Below are 17,554 nucleotides of genomic sequence, written 5' to 3' on the forward strand. Positions count from 1 at the left end.
AGAAAACATTGATTTTGTGGAGGGTGCAGTTAGAGATTGGGGGTGGAGAATGTGCTTTAGTGGTGAGGATTCCCTGGCTGCTGTCAAGTGTTAAGCTTGGTTTGGGGTCCATTTGATGTTCACAGATGTTTTACAATCCAGTAATTCACACTAGTGGAGTTCAGTGAACATGTAAATAAAAGTCTGCAGTGGTGATTGTCTGCACTTTGCACATTTCTTTGACTTTTTCCAATTAAAGGTCAATTCTTGAAGGTGTTTTGGTGTTTTCTTATGCATACTGAGGTGTGAACTGTAAGGAAATAAAATAGGTTTGTAACCCTTGAGTTTTTGCCGAAGCATTTACAGTATGTATGTTATAGCTTTGTTGTTTTAATATAATGAATATGAAATCCTGTAAAGACTGACCTATTCTGAGATTTTTGGGATTCAATAAGGAATAGGAACTTCTCAATAATGTCAGCATTAACAGAAGGAATTAATTTTAAATATTGCATTTTGGCTGAGAAATAAAGAAAATTTAATGGACTAAATATTAATCTCCATACTGTTTCAGTGGATGTTCAGTGCTGATGTTGAAAACAGCAGTTTTTATTCCAGGTTTTAAATAAATAATTAAATATTAATAATAAAACCCTTAAACACAAATACTGTAATTAAACAGGCAAAATTACAATGTACTGGATTTCTTACACAAAAGGTTCAAGAAATACACCTACTTAATAGTAAATACAAGTGATCAAATTTAAGATTAATTTATTTGCCACATACAATTTCTTGCATAAGGAATTCATCTTTTTGCATACCCCAGCTTGCTCTCTATGAGACACACAGACAAGGAGAGAAGCTTGGGGTCAGTGCACAGGTCAGCCATTGTACAGTGCCCCTGGAGCTGCTGGGGTTAAGGGCCTTGCTCAGTGGCCCAACAGAGTAGGATTCCTCTGCCAACCACAGGATTTGAACTGGTAACCTTCCAGCCACAGGCACAGATCCTAAGCCACAGAGCCACCGCTCCACTCCAATAATGTAGCGCTTTCAGGCTCAGGGGGGTATGCACCCTACCACCTGAGGAATTGAACCCAGGTCTCCAGCGTCACTCAACAGAGAAGCAGCCAGTCAAGCTACAGTGAGATCTTCAAAGAAGCTGGTCTGTTTAAGATAAAGTTTACATATAATACATTACATTTAAGACATTAAACATATGTAATGTAAGCTGTTGTAATGTACTGCTTTTCAAATATATGGCTTACCTTAATTTCACACTTTGCTGTGTTTCCTGAATGCCGTATGTAGCATTTTCAGAATGTGTTTTTTATAAATACCTAATGTCATCAGTCATTTCTATAATTATCTCACAGCATTTAGCCAACACTCTTTGAGAGCAAAAAAATAAGAATAAAAAATTAGTCAGTCTTCAGATTTTACAATTATCCTAGTACTCCACATTCTATCCAAAAAGGGATATACTGTATGGGGTTTATTTTAAGATTTAGGAATATTTGGTGGTGTAAAATATTTTAAAGGATTGTCTTTTACTTTTACTGCACTAGGTGCAGTTTAATGAAACTAAACTTTGCTCAGAGAGAAGTGGCTCCTACTATTCCAAGTATGTTGCTATGGGCAATCCCTGCAAAAAAATGACAAACACCTCACAGCTGAAAATGATTCTTTCATATGTGAACCCTTCAAATTTGACTGCTACGCTTGTGACGAATACAACAGGGTTACTAGATCGTAAATATTATGGTGCATTCCATGGTACCGCATTTGTTTGTTTACCCTTGCCACCATGGTAACTGTCTTGAGCTCCCTTGTGCTTCAGAGAAAACAATTACCAAGCCCTGTTACGGCTTGGCAAGCCTATGACTACAATTAAAGACACATGAGCAAGCTGTAAAGTACAGATTTTATCTATTCATCACACTGTTATCACAGGGGTAGGGATTCAAAACTTGCTGGCAGGATCAACGGAGCGAAAGCAATTATTTTTCTTTCCTTCCCACACATGAAAGGGAGGTACAAGTTACAGTGTGTTCAGGTAATTGCAGATGATGGCACTAGGCAGTGGATTGCATGGTATGACAGGGGCCCCCAAGCTCGGCTGTCATGTAGACAGTCGGGCACTGTTCTTCATCTGTGCTGCTGGTCCTTTGTTTTATTCTGCCACCTCTCTTATTTAATTACCAAAAAGGCACACGATGACTTTCAAAGACTTTGGTTGTACAGGGGCAACATTTTGAATCATTTTTTCGAGTCTCAAATTATCACCCGACTCATTTTTCATCTGTTTGCTTTGAAGGTGTTTTATCTAACACAGGGTTGCAGGGGAGAAGGAGCCTATCCTGACGAGCAACAGGCACAAGTCCATCACAGGACACTCGCAGACACGAACTCACACTAGGGCCAGTTTTCCCAGAATCCACTTCATCTACCATGGCATGTGGGAGGAAACCGGAGAAACCGGAGGAAACCCAGAAGGACACGGGCAGAACTGTCAGATTCCACACAGACAGCACCTAAAGCCCAGAACTCAGCCCCAGGCCCCAATGCTGCAAGCCAGCAATTCTGAGCACTGCACCACCGTGCCACCCACACATCTTTTTAAATGTTTAAATGAAAATTAATATAATATTGAAGGTTCTGAACCTTAATTTTCTCCTTCCCAAGTGTAAACTACTTGGAAGTACATTTAAGTCTGAGTACAGGAGGCACAGAGATGTGTGGAATTATGTGACAAGCTACCCAGCCATGTCATGGAAGCCAAAACCCTGAATTCTTTCAAGAAAGGCTGAAAAAGGTCCATGGATCAATCAACAAGATGGGCTGAATGGCTTCCCCCCCCCGTTCCATCTGTAATAGTTCTTATGTGTCTCAGGAAAATGCCTTTTCCAGAAATCTTTGTCATTTGAATTGAGTCATTTGTGAATTTGGATTAGTGGAGAGGTAAAAATACTAGACTCACATTTGTCTCATTCACTTGCTGGAGGGCTTACGGAGACCAGATTTACATTGGTACGAATCCCTTTTCTGCATTGTACTGTAAGTACTCCACTGCAAGTGCGACTACAATTAGGAGAATGCATTTTCACTGGAGAGGCCTGCTGTGTGGATCCTGGCTTCAAAACATCTCACTTTGAATACGTGGCCAGTCAATTTCCCCTGAAGCTTATTTTCTTATATCATCTCTGGAACTTTTACAGATGGTAAACACATAAAATGCAACGCTGCTGCTTAAACAATGCGTAAGGCACCTGCATGAGTGAAGAAGCCTGCCCTGTGCTTACGGCTGCTGCAGAATGTCCGTTCAGCTTTGGCTTGCTTATATATTATTTAAAGAAAAGTGTCACGGGATATTTAAATTATACTGTGCTGAGAGAGGGAAGCTATTGTGCTGGTGAATTTTTATGGCAAATAATCCTTGGTTTATACCCCCCACACCCATGTGCTCCTTTTGTGTCTCTGTGAACGGTAACGCTCAGGCACACTGTGATACACCACGGTGCCTTTTCACAAGAGCAGCTCTCTGATTCATTGCAGATGCCAATTAATTATTAATACATTGTGACTTCCAGGCACGGCACAGTATTACACGATTTCTGCGTTGCCTGTTTTCAATACAGATGCTTCTGTAAACACATTTAAAAGAGTGTCCTGTGGACAGGGACTTACTATTTTTGTAAACTTCTGAAACTCCGAATATACAGCCCATCCACTTTATTTTCATTCTTCAGTTTTATAGTGGCGATCAGGGCTGCGTCAACTGTGGGATCCAGAGTCTTCTGCTCAGGCATTGCTGTGGACTCTCATCCTGCTGCTGCTCTCTTTTCCTGTAAAGAGACTGACCTCACCCCCCGCCCACACATTAGCTTCTAAAAATGTCCCGTTGAGGGGAATGTGAATATCTCATTTTGCTCTCCATCCAAAGCTTCAGCATTGTAGTACTGTAAAGTGCTGTCTTTTTCAGCTTGACAAACCTGTGTTCACCATTTGTGTCAAAATAGAATAGATTAAGAGAGACGCAATAGAAAAGGTTCTCTGAGAAATGTGCCCTAAATAATGGAGCAGTTGTTTTACCAGGCATCATTGCCCTGGCCAATTTACTATAAAGCTATTGAGGGATTACAGGGCCAATGTATTGTGACTTGCACTGGCCATTGTTTTAAAACTTCATCTGACAAGTTTCATATTAGGCATGTAAGTTCTAAATCTGTGACAGAAAACCCTGTATTCTCAGAATAACCGGTCCATTGGAGCAAAGGATGAGTATAGAACAAAGACAAGCTATATCTATTGTCTTTTTAAGTCAAGTTCCTCTTTGTGTGCTTTCATACCTGACTTCAGAATACACACTTCTTATTCAGTCTGTGTTTGTGGTGCAGTCCTGTGTCTTGGCGAGTGAAGTAATGGTGGAAACCTTGTATTATTCCCCCTATTTTTAAAGTATTTCCATCCATTCATTTTCTAACCACCTATACAGGGTTGAGAGGAGACGGAGTCTATCCTGGCAAGCAACGGGTGCAAGGCAGGACACCCCCAGAACGGGACACCCCTCAATCACAGGGCTCATACAAACACGAATACACACAAACTCACACCGGGGCTAACCTTCCCCCGAAGCTAATTAACCTACCAGTCAGTCTTTGGACTGCGAACGATTACCACACACATATCACGCCAGGAATTGAATCCAGGGATCCAGAGCTGTGAGGCAGCAATTCTACCCACTGCGTCACAGTGCTGCCTTCTTTTAAAGTACTTAATTGACATAATTAATTACGTCAAAACAACTACTGTTTCCCTGGTGGGTTTTTTAAACCAATGCTAATTAGAAGATACCTTTAAATACCACAGTTCATCCCCTGTAGGACACTGTTAATCAACCCTGCTTATCAAGCTAGGTATGCTTTTGTGTTCTTTGGAATTGGAATATGTGAGTTGTGAGTGCCACCTGGTGGATATGTGCAGAAGGCAGGGGCTGCCCAGTCTTGCAGGGACCAGAACTGCCTCAGGAGGCAAGAAGAGAGAGAGATTCTCTCCTCCTTTTCCCACTTTACCTGCCCCTATCCCACCAGCCCCTGGGCCAAGTGAAGCTGGACTCAAAACACCTATGTGGAGGTTAATAGTAGACTAGCTACTCCATGCAGTTTACAGATAGGTTCATTCTATGCAGACATTCCCATATGGCTAAATGAAAACTGTTAGAAACTGAAGCCAGTTTATAAACTAACTGTAAGAAAACATCCATACCCTTACCTGCTACTGTCCTGATAGATGCTCATGTTATTGGTGTGTTAATGCAGTCATGTCCACAATGCAATTTCAACTTTTCCTGAAGCTGTACTGTACAGTATGTTGACAGATGGCCTCTCGTTATTATTACTGGCTACAGTCCAGTGCATTTCTAAGCACTTACTTAAGGCTTATGTAATGATGCAACTATGTAGAAACAGATCACTGCTTAACTCAGTCCAACTATAATACCATTTCAATCATAGCTTCAGAAATGATGTATATATAAATGGAAACCACACCACAGGAGAATGATGCTTGTGTCACACTACTGTTTGACATACAGTATGTATTATATGTTTCAATGTTTGTTAGTTTTGGGGGGAAATAATCCATTACTGTCCAGCATTGTTTTCTATTCTTATCCCAGACTACAAGTTTGAAAAACAGTGCAACCACATCCCTCTGCAGTAGGAATCTTGTAATGATTCATGATCCCATGTTAGCCTCAGAAGAAAGGATTCAGTACACCAGGGGTCTTAAACTGCTTCACAGTAAAGCACCAGGTGAATCAAGAAATGTCATCTAAAGTGCTCTCACCTCCATGGAGAAAATGAACTGCCATTTACTTCTACTAGTAGTTGAAACGAAAGGAGAGTTAAATACATTTGGTGTGTTCTTATAACAATTTAATAAAAAAAATGTGATATTAGCATAAAATAGGATGACATTTCTAAAACAACATACAATGTGCATCTCTTTATGCCAAAGAGCAATTTATATATTGACACGTGATATTTATGTTATTCTGTTTCAACTCAAGGGTATCAAACCTGAAAAATCTCACACAGCATCTGACATTAAGGCTGCAGACATAATTAGAATTAGAGCACCTTTAAAGACTTCACGAAAAGCTGTTGTCACTTTTTTCTACACTTCATTTACACTCTGTCTAAAAAAAAAAACTTTTTCTCTGAAAATATTTTTTATAAATTAATATACAGGATAACATTAAGGACAATGTTATTGTATTACAAAGATTAGCAACTATTTCTGTTGCAATTCATATACAGTATGATACTGTATTGATGTATGAATATAATACATACTGTGTAACCATCCTTCCATTTTCTAACAGCTTTATTCAATATAAGGTTCAATGAGACTTGTAGTACGATGGTAAATTCACCCCTTCAAGGGATGGTTATCAAGTCAAGTCAATAGCTGACTAAAAATTATTTAAAAGTATCTGTAGACTTTTCTTTGCATTTTGGCATTCTAGAGTGTTTTATTTTGATCAATGGCAAAAATTCTAATTAAATACATTATGATTCCATATTGTAACATAATAAAATACGAAAAGAGTGAATACTTTTTATAGCCATTGTGATTTTGCCTTTAAACTGCAATAACATTTATTTGCTTCTGACACAGTTCTTCATACTGGATGCTATTTGGTCGTTTTCATCGGCCAGGAAATGATACATGGCAAAAGATAGTGGAAATTATTAAAATTATTTAAAAAGTCCATGTAGTTAAATCAGTGACATGTTTCGGTTTTGTATTCTCAGAAGGCACAAGAAATACCTTATAATATATTTTATTTCATGCCTTCTGTGGTTCCTATCAGTGTTCCAAAAATGAAGTCACAGCGGTCATTCTGTCAGTGGAATAGCTTTCTGAGGAAGTGGTAATGAGATGTATTTCCTAGGGATGGCTTAAAGTCAATATTTGCTAGAAAACTCAGACGAAGAAGCCATGTGACACAAATGCAGAAACTGCTAACATTAATATTTAGAAAAGTAATGTTATAGAATTTCTTACAAGTCTAGGGTACATAAATCTAACCTTTAATTCTAACTCTTATCATTTATTACTCTTTATCCACCAATACAAGATCTTTAAAATTAGAAAATTATGATGTTTTATCACTATGAAATTTTTCCTGAAATCCAGTCAAAGCATTATGCGGTGTTGCACCCAATATTTCAGAGAGCTTTGCTGTTTTGGAAATATTTTTAAAGAGTCCTAGGTATTTGGGTATGAAAGATATCCCTTACTATTTTATTACTGGAGGACATGGAACTGTGTGAAAATCTGAACATGCATCTGCTTCAGAAGGTCAGGAAAATGATAAAAATGCAAAAAAGAATTAGCTTACATTTTTCATGAAGATCTGCTGTGTGATACGGTACATGGTTCTGGGATTTGACAAATACAATACGAAAGCTTTTCACGCAGACCTTATGTGCTTATGTGTCTGGTATGTTTGAATAAGTATATCAAGTGTTTGAAAAATAACTATTCTAAGAACCTTGGCAGTAAACAGTAAAAAGAGAGTAAAATCCAGACTTAGGTTTCTTGAGTAAGAAAAAAACAAAGGATGCTTTTACAGGTATTGATGTGTTTTATTAAAACATCTCTTCTTTCCTTTTGAGCAACATACTGTACTGCACAGTTATTTCCTTTGGTTTCATAAGTGCTGGGGGATTACTTAAGAAATCAATAATTGAAAGTCCATTTTTGTAGATGGTAATGTTTCATAGCAATTTAAGAAAGAGTGGTGTAAAATATCATGGTTATGCTTATGATTTAGTCCCCTTTCTGAGTCTGGAAAAGATACTAAAGACGTTCCCTATCCAGCCAACGTCATTAAAACTGGTGCATAGTTGGGTCACTAGCTCATCCTTGACAACTGAGAAAATATTTATCTCATCTCAAAGACAAGAAAAAATGGTGGTTTCTCAGTTTGTTTTTTTCTTGTTTTTTTTTAACTTGGGGAGAGTATGTCACACAAGTAGGAAATATTTCATGTTTTTATTAAACCACACATAACAGTAGGTTTCTAAAATATATCAGTTTTCTTTCTGAGGTGAAGAAATTGATCAAAATTGTTCTATATGTACTTTACAAAACATAAACAATTTCATATTGAATAATTACATTATTAGATATGAAGCACATTTAGTGTAATGTAGCTAGGTAATACCCTCAGAAATAATAAAAGAATTGTGCAAAATAAGTTAGTTTTATGGTAGTACCCATGACTAGTGTTCAGATACTCCTCTAAAGCTTCATTGTGGTGTGCTATGACAGGAATGAATGCCTTAGATATAATGCTTAAGCTAATTCTATATAGCGTTATACAGTACATAGCAAAATTATATGATAAGAGTATTACCTTAATATGATGTGATTTTTAGTTAAGAAATATGGAACAAATAATGTATTTCCCTGTTCACACACACCACAGTAACACCCTATGTGAAAATCATGGAGCCCCTTATTATGTTTGTTCATGAAAAGGTGCACTGAATGAGGTTTGACTCAACTATCATTCAGACGTTAGGGAATAATTCCCTGGCATTTATTTGGATTCTTTTTCTTTTTTCAAACTGAAAAATTGAATTTCCTTAAAAAACATGTTTAGAATAATGTTATTACACTGTAGATGTTAACTAACCAAGGTTAATATTCATAGCCTTTTGAAATTGTGGCATGAAAATATAAACACGCCATCTGCTCCAGTTGCATAAGAGTAATGAGATGCAAGGAGCCATCTTTGTGAACTTTCCAAGGAGTTTAGATATCTAGGTTGAAAAAGCAGGCTGTCATATATAATTACTGTGGGCAGCTACCTAGTAATGCTAAGCTAGATCAACAATGGCTCAAAATAAAACATTATGGGATGACTTGAGGGCAGTGCAGTGGCGCAGTGGTTAGCACCACTGCCTTCTAGTGCTGGAGCCAAAGGTTTAATTCAAGATCTGAGTCTGTACGTGCTCCTGTGTATACAGTATGTGGATTTCTTCAGGTGCTCTGCTTTCCTCCCACAATCCAAACACATACTGCTAGGTTAAGTGGGTTTTAGGAAAATTGGCCTGGCGTGAGTGTGTTCATGTCTGTTTCTGTGTGTCTGTCCTGCAGTAAACTGGTGTCTCTTCCAGAGTGTACAGTGCCTTGTGCCCGTTGCTTGATGGGATTGGCTGTGGCCCACCTCCTAAATTGGATGAAGTGGTTAGAAAATGAAAGTATGGATGGGATGTCTTGAAATTGGAGATAGAAATTTTAAATGCAGACAATACTCATGTGGGATTCTCCCAGAAAGGAGAGAGACATGACTATTCAGAGGTTTGTTTACTTGTTTGACTTGATTTTCTAGACAGTTTGTTTTTCTGTCCAGGACTCTCTTGCCATGTGAGCAACTTGGGTGGACTCTACAAAACCACACGTAGCTCCTGTGAATGTGTGGCTAGAGGTGAAAGAGAGAAATACTACACTTGACCTTGAGAGCTCACCGACATTGTGTTTTTTTCATAATGTCATTCTATCCTTTAATGAGCAGCTAGCCAGGCAGTCCCTGCTTACCATAAAAAGTCTAGAATCGCAACATATGTGCATTAAAGTGTGCGTTCAGGAGTCCCAAGGTGAGAGAAAGAAAGACTGTTCCCTTTACACTCGTTTATTATGTTAATAGCAGCACTTCTACGTCCTAGATTGATCTTGACAGATCTCAGGGGATAAGCAAGGCTGGGCCTGGTCAGTACTGGCACTGGAGACCTAAAAAAAAAAACAGGTTGCTGCTGCAAGTGGAGCTGCTGGACCAGTAGGTGAAACTCTTCTATCTGGAACTAACCTACCAAGATAATGCCCCAGTATTAGTCATTGATACAGTCTGGTGGAGGCGCCGTCTTTCAGATGAAACATTAAACAGAGATCACTCAGGTGATGCTATTTTTAAGTGGTGGATGATGTGGATCCCCTCCTGTAGTCCTTCAGGACAGGAAGGGATGTACGGATTCAAGGAATTATTATTCTATTTTTAACTTTGTTTTATTTTTATCTTTGTCACAGTCTGCTGATGTAGAACATGCAGATGGACCTCACGTCTGCTGACTGTTTTTCTTACAGAGATTATTCAGATGGTCGTAAAATTGTCATCTGGATATTGCAGTTGAGGATTGTTAAGGTTGTTTTGGGCTACAGAGTGGCTCAGCCATTAAACTCACTTGCTCATGGTGCAGGTTGAACTCTAGAGCCCAGACTTTGCTATTTTGGATTTTCAAACCAGCACTGCACTTTTGTCACATATGAGATTAGCTGGTCAACTCTCAACTCTCAGCTATTCCTTCAATTTGCAGAGCACCTCCAGGGCTGCTGAGGTTCACCACACCTCCAAATGATACTAGATTTCCTTCCAGGCACTGGGGAGCTTGCAGCAAGTCACATGGACTGTCTTTCCAGGTGGACATTTTGGCATAGCAGGATTGGGTGTCTCACTCTCGTCCAAAGGGGTACAGGAGTAGTGATTACACAAGTACATAAGAGATGGTTCAAAAAGAGGTGGGTATAAAATTTTAAAAATGATACTGAATTAAAAGGACTGTTTAATTTTGTAATAAATTGTGAGACATTGTAAGATAATCCCATCTTTATAGCAACCTTTTCTATTTATCAGTAAATTGAAATTCATTTTTTTTGTAAAAGGAAGTCAGTATAAAGGGTGGCTCACAAGTAACCATTGAAGGTGTTCATGCAGTTCACGTTTTGAGTTTCTATAGTCTACACACTCTAGGTTCAAGCAAGTTTAGGCCGTGTCTTTTTCAATTATAACCAAGACATAGCATGACATGGCAGGAGGCTGTGACAAGGACATCGTGTGACTAAGATGACAGGAGGTCAGTTTGGCCTGCCAGCGCAGCAATGACCTCTGTACGCTTCTGGGCACCTGAGAACTCTCAGTGTCATCACTCCGCTGATTAGAGCACTGATGTCCTGTAAAGCACTAGGGAGCTTACAGCAAGTGAGCACAAGCAGCTTGACAGTGGGCACATCAGAGGAGAAAATTCATGGTCTTCATTCTGGCCTTGCTAGTGAAGCGATTAAAGCTGATGAACAATTAATAATTCACAAACAGGAGGATAGAAAATTAGAATAAAGGAGGACGTTAATCAGTCTCAACAAGTAATATTTTGATAGAATACCAAAAGTGAAAGATCAGCTCTCAAAGGTGTTTTTTTTAATACTTTGCTTTTATAATTATAGTCTGTATATAGGATTGAGGAAGGTCAAGACTTTGTTTGAATTTAACAGTTTGAAATTTGTTTGTCCTTCATCATACGACACATACAACAAGAATGGAAATGTTGAATAAATCAAATTTAATGTGCATAGTAAAGAAGTATTTTGGTTGTTAATTTGCTGAGGTAGACTATTTTCCAGTGTCCAAGATCAAACCCACGTCTGTCTTATTTAGTGAGGTGTAGCTTTAACTGGGGCAGTGGGAAACTCCTACATTAAAATCAACAGAGCAACGATCGTTTTGTAAGCTAATGAAACTAAATGTGACAAAGTCATTTATGGGTGAGCAAGTCACAATTAGAAACATTTGAACTGCAGTTATTGGATTTGTGCCAACAACATTAACTAAATCTAATTTAAATTCATTCAAATTCTGGTAATTGCTGTCAGTAGCTAAATGCAGTCTGGAATCTTATAAAGAAAATACCACTTTATAAGAATAAATATAGCCTGACGTTACATACTTGTTTGTCAGCATATTCATACATACATTCATACATCAAGAATTCTTTAGAAAAAAGGCATTCTCTTGCATTATTTAATAACTTGTCTTTCTTGTCCTTGGTTCAGTAATCCCTATGATCATTTCAGCTAAAATGGGTGTATAGAGGTTATTTTATAGGGGTGTTCCAAAGCTCCCACAGCCTAATTTAAGGAATGAGTGACCAAAACCTCAAGACTTCATTGGGAGTAACACTACAACAAAGGAGTCAGGAGAAATGGAAAGCACTTAAGACACACAAACTGGACTGGGTATCTCACTGTAATACTGGCAGCTACTAGCGTACTACTTTTTCATTTCTTTTGCTGTTTTCACTCATTGGCAAAGCAACTGCATTGTACTGTAGTTACTTACCATCCATTAGGATGGGATACATCCACTGTATTAACAACCTCTACCCATTATGTTGCCACCCAGGTCACTGCTTTTGCAGGTGGAGGTTTGTGATGTCACTGGGTGTGTGTATTATCTTTTCCAGCTAGAGATAGGAGCCTTGATGCACACCTTTATAATTTCTACATTTCCTTCATGGATACGGTGTTGAGAAAAGTTAGTGATCTTGCATTAAAATTGTGTGAATTATAATTTCTTACCAGGATAGCCTTGTTTAACCAAAACCATCTTTTTCTGTAATAACCAGAAGGATTTTCAGTTACCAAGTCAATGTTTTTTTGAGATGCAAGGGTGTATGAAGTTGAAAGAAAATGAGTAATGAATAATTCAGTGTGTAGTTAAATAATTAATAAGTTAACAAGGACTGAGTTTGGGCATCCTTGTCCTACAGTATATAATGGTCAGAAACTTTGTGAAATTGGTCCTTACTACAAAGGTTAGTGAAAACATGTCATGCCATAATTAAAAGAGATTTCAGAGCAGCTCAGAAAGAGTAGGTCATGCTCATCAGTCTGGAGAATGTTATAAAACCAGTCCTAAACATTTGGGGCTCCATTTATCTATTGTTAGAAAGACAGTGTCAATGGAAAATATTTATATAAAAATACCATCGTGACTCAGCCAGAACTAGTCATCCTGCCAAGATCTTCCCAAAAGCAAACTCATCCAGAAAGTCACAAAGAACCCCAGAGCAACATCTAAGGATCTGTAGACCTCTCTCACTGTCTAATGTCAGTGTTCATACCTCAACCATAAGGAAAAGCCTGAATGGGAATGGTTTTCATGAGAGGATAGCCAGAACCATTGCTCTTGATAAAGAACATTACCCCCATCTAAATTTTGCTGAGAGCACCTCAATGATTTACAAGATTATCTGAATTATGTTTTCTGAACAGACAAGGCCAAAGTTTAAGTTTTTGGCCTTCCAATAGAAATATTTGTCCTGATCATCATGAACGGTGGTGGGAGTGTAATGGCTTTGGGAGTGTAATTGGCTTTGCTGCCTCAGGATCAGTTTGCCATCATTCATGAATCCATGTATTTGGCATTATATTGGCAAGTTCAGGAGGAGAATGTCAGGCGATTAGTTCAACAGCTGAAGGTGAGCCTAAAGTTGTAACGATGCGTAGGTCAGGACCCTATGCAGACAGTAAAATTCGGAAGAGACTGGAGAAGGGCAACAGGTAAACACGACAGGATCAGGATGGGATGACTGACAGGGGGTTGTGACGGCAGTGTTCCGGTGCCCAGGGGGCTTGGCACAGGCGAACAAGTCCAAAACTATCCAGAAGGGGAAACCAGGAAGCAGTCCAAAATTCCATAGCCGGGAGATCCATCCGAAACAAGAACTAGACAAGGATAAAAACCGGAATGGGATCCAGTGCAGGGAGAGGGAATAAAAATGGGATCAAGAGGCCAGGTGCTCTGAGCCCCGGACTCAGCCAAGATGCCGATAGGAGACCTATGCCCTCAAGCCGTGGACGTAGGGCGACTTGGTGGTAGGTGGGCCTTAGGGCGTCTGTCTTCCAATGCGGAGCCTGGATTAGAGTGAGCGCCCCCCTTAAATAAGCATGGGCAGGATTGGTGTCAGGTGCACATGATCAACTAAAATGCGAAAGAGCGGGAGCGCCCTTAAGAGGAGGGAATTACAATCGTGACAAAAGTAGCTTGTGCAGCAAGACAATGGTCCCAAACATACAGGCGGATCTATAACTGAATGTCTGAAGAAGAAATTTTGTATCTCTGGATTGGCCAAGTGAAAGGCCAGACCTAAACCCCAGTCAAATGTAATAGCAGGTCTCAAAGTGAACTGTTAATGCAAATAAACTCTCACATGCCACCAACCTAAAGCAGTTCTGTAAGGAAGAACCAGCCAAAATTCCTAAAAGATGATGCAAGAGACTGATGAACCTTTACAGTAAAGGTCTTGCTGAAGTCATTGTGGCTCAAGAGGTGCCACCAGTTATTAATCTCAGATTATCTTTTATTAATGTCTTTATGAAGATCTAATTATGTTTTAGATCTAAAATATACAAGAATATGGACCAAACTAGGAAGTTCACAAACATTTTCTGAGCATTTTAGCTATATACAGTACAATGAGCATGCTTTCTGATACTAATTGTGAAACAGACACTTCTCATTACTCATATCGCTGGTGAATGAAAATCTCTACCGAACCTGTTACTAATAAAGACCTACATAATTTCCAGAAAACAGAGATTACCCATAAATGCCTAGAAGAGTTTGGATAGCTCCTTCACAAAAGAGTTTATAGGAAAACAGAAGAGTTGTTGTCTTGTCTAATCAACTCTTATCTAAACCACATGATGGTGTTATTACTGTATTTAACTTAACTGATTGCTTCAGGAATGTTAAATAAACAGAAAATATGAAGATTGAAAAATGATTTTTCATTCAAGCTTGGCAGGGTTTAACCCCCAAAACATCCTCTAACTATCTTTTTCTATCTGAATTCAAACAGACATGAGTAGCTAAAAAAACAAACAAATAATGTATGTACTATATTTAAGCAACATTTTATATAAAGTAGTTGGAAAATGTGTGCAGCTCCTCACATCATATGGCACTGTGTCATTTGCAGTGAGTGGAAAATAAAGGATTTTTTCTACCCACAGGATATGTTTACAAATATTACTCTGTAGTCACAAGTGGGCACAGCACATTTCCCAAAATACACTGAAACAGTGGCCTTTTCCACCATTTTATTTCTGCCAGGCCCTAAAAGGCATAAATGGACTTCGGCTCTTAATCTAAAAAATATTTGGGTGCTAGAGTTTTTTTATACCAGTGATATAAAAGTATCCAGTGAGGTTTATTATTGCTGTTATTGCTGACCAAGAAATATTTTGGAAAATATAATTTAGGATTTGGTGAATGGCTGTGGCCTCTGAGAACTACTGTAGTTTCCGGTAGGGTTTCTTTTAAAAAAAACATCGCTCACATCCTGGAGAAAGGGTTAGATGTGTCTGTAAGCAAATTGTTTCAATAGAGTATCTGGGAGCTTGGGTGAAACAGAAACCACAAGCCCCTGCAGTCATGAAAGGCTGGCAATATGCCCCCTAACTGTAGACTCACTATTTAGAGCACAAATAAGGTCATAGTCCAGGAACCAAACAGAAATTCGTACTACCTGAATTTAGTGTGTTCTTGCAATAAAAAAGATGCCTGTACTTTTAGAAGTTATGAAAATTACAATAAAATGAAACAATCTATAATGTTGTTGACACTAAAGAGACATATACGTAATCTTTGGTATTACATAAATGTACAGAATACGGTACAGTATATAGAAAAAATAGGAAAAATAGAAATTAATGAAACAAATTAGAATGGACTCCAAATAAATTCAGTATGTTTCATTTTTTTTAATTCTGTGTAACAATTTGGGTTGCTGTTTGAATTTTCGTGAACATGTTCTTATACAGTATGTACAGTAGATGTCCATTTATATGCTCCTGACCTGTGTAGAAATAACCATGGAGTATGTAGAATGTGGCGAAGCTAAATTTGAGTGTTTAATTTAATCATTTAACTAATCATTTTGGAAATATTTAATTATTTTTTATATACAATTCTGGGCAGTTTTATATGTTGCAAAGTCCAAGTTTCTGTGTATTTTATAGGTACAGTTTGCGGGTACACATTGAAATATATACCAAAAGACTGCTGTTTTTTTTTTACTTTGAAATGGTGGACCGCTATAATTGCATTATACACTTGCCCAATAAATATTTGTTACACCTGGTGAATAGCTTTTTGAAGCATTTGTATGCTGAGTCTATTAATGTCAAGATCAAGAGCAGCCATAGGGCTGAAAGAAAAACCATCATGCTCAAACAAATGCAAATTTGGAAAGAGAAATTATTTTCTGACTTCTGTGTTTTTGTAATTAAATAAGGTGGTCATAGCATACACACAGTGGCTTCAGTAATTATTTCTGTTCCTGGTATACATAGTAATTATTTCTATTCCTGGCTTACATAGTAATTGAGATGTGTTCCTGGCATTGAAGCACTGTTCGTTTTCCGTGCCAAAGAATGGCTTTGCACCTCAGTTACTTCGGCTGTTTTAGCAGCTGCTTGCTTGTTATCTAAAGGTAAGGTTTCCCAATTCCGGACAGTTCAGTGCAGACATGTAGCTTTCATCTGCTCTCTTCTGGGACTGGCATACTTATCTGTTTTATCTCATATTAGGCAGCAATTGCAAAAATAAATCCCAGGGAGTCACCTTAATCAACTTTCAAAGATTGAATTTGTTGCGTAAGCTTGTCAGACATGAGTAATTACACATGTCAGTTACTTTTTGGCAGCTAACTAGAGAGTGGCCCAGGTCACTGTATATACTGTAAGTGTAATTACAAAAACAGATGTAGTGCAGATTTGATGGAAGGTAACAATAAATCATTTGTCACTAATAAAGATTATACAGCTATTTTTTCTACTTTTTGGTAACTGCCAAATAAACGAATTAAGAGATCATGTGAAATGTGGGTAATGTTGCAACTCTCTCAAAGATGTCAAACTCTTCTGCACAGGCTCTTTTTGCAATGAGTTTTAAATCATTGGCAAACACATTCCCATATGGATTGTTCTTTCTCTGACTGGTTTCCAAAATTTGCATTTTACTGCAAAACAATATTGAAAACTACTGTGTCAGTACAGTGCATTTTTTCATTTAAATATACAGAATTGCAAACTATCTAAGTTGCTTATCAGACTTCATTAGGTGTTTTTGGATCAGACAGTGGGTCTAGAGACCAGCCTATGGCAGCCCAGAAGCATTTGCTGAAATAACATTTGGTTGGTTTTATAAAGTACGCCCATATTTCTCACTGGTAAGGTAAAAGGCTTAGGAAAAAATAATTGCTGTTCTGTGTTAAATTTGTACTTTTCTCGCCTACGCTATTTGCTCTTTCACTTGAACTTCTTGCACAGAACATTAGGCAGAACAAAAGCGTACATCTCATTAAATTTAAATCTACAGGTCACACTGTATCTTTAAAAGCAGATAATATTTTATCGGATTTTTCAGAAGCTGTATTCTGCAATGGCCACAAATTCCTAACAGACTTCAACAAATCCAGTGACTTCTTAGACATCTTAGTACAGCCACAGGTGGGGTCCTGTTACTCTCCATCATTCCTGTCAAAGAGCAGCTTATATTCCAGGGTGCTGAAAGGTTCAAAATACTTAAAGATAAAGGGAGACATAAAAAGGAAGGTCAGTTTTTACAGATTCTGTACAAGCTCAGATTGCTACATCCATCCATTTTCTAACTGCTTCATCCAAATCAGAGTCACGGGGGAGCCTGTCCCCGCAAGCAACAGAC

The 17,554-nt window shown here is 38.2% G+C and overlaps 1 protein-coding gene across 1 annotated transcript in view; it reads left to right on the top strand.

The window, feature by feature from the left end:
- Nucleotides 1-17,554, top strand: part of aig1 (androgen induced 1) — a 59,356-nt gene that overhangs the window by 27,710 nt on the left and 14,092 nt on the right. The gene's annotated exons all lie outside the window — the stretch shown is intronic.

This window comes from Lepisosteus platostomus, chromosome 3, assembly GCF_059453375.1.
Source record: "Lepisosteus platostomus isolate fLepPlt1 chromosome 3, fLepPlt1.hap1, whole genome shotgun sequence".
NCBI lineage: Eukaryota > Metazoa > Chordata > Actinopteri > Semionotiformes > Lepisosteidae > Lepisosteus > Lepisosteus platostomus.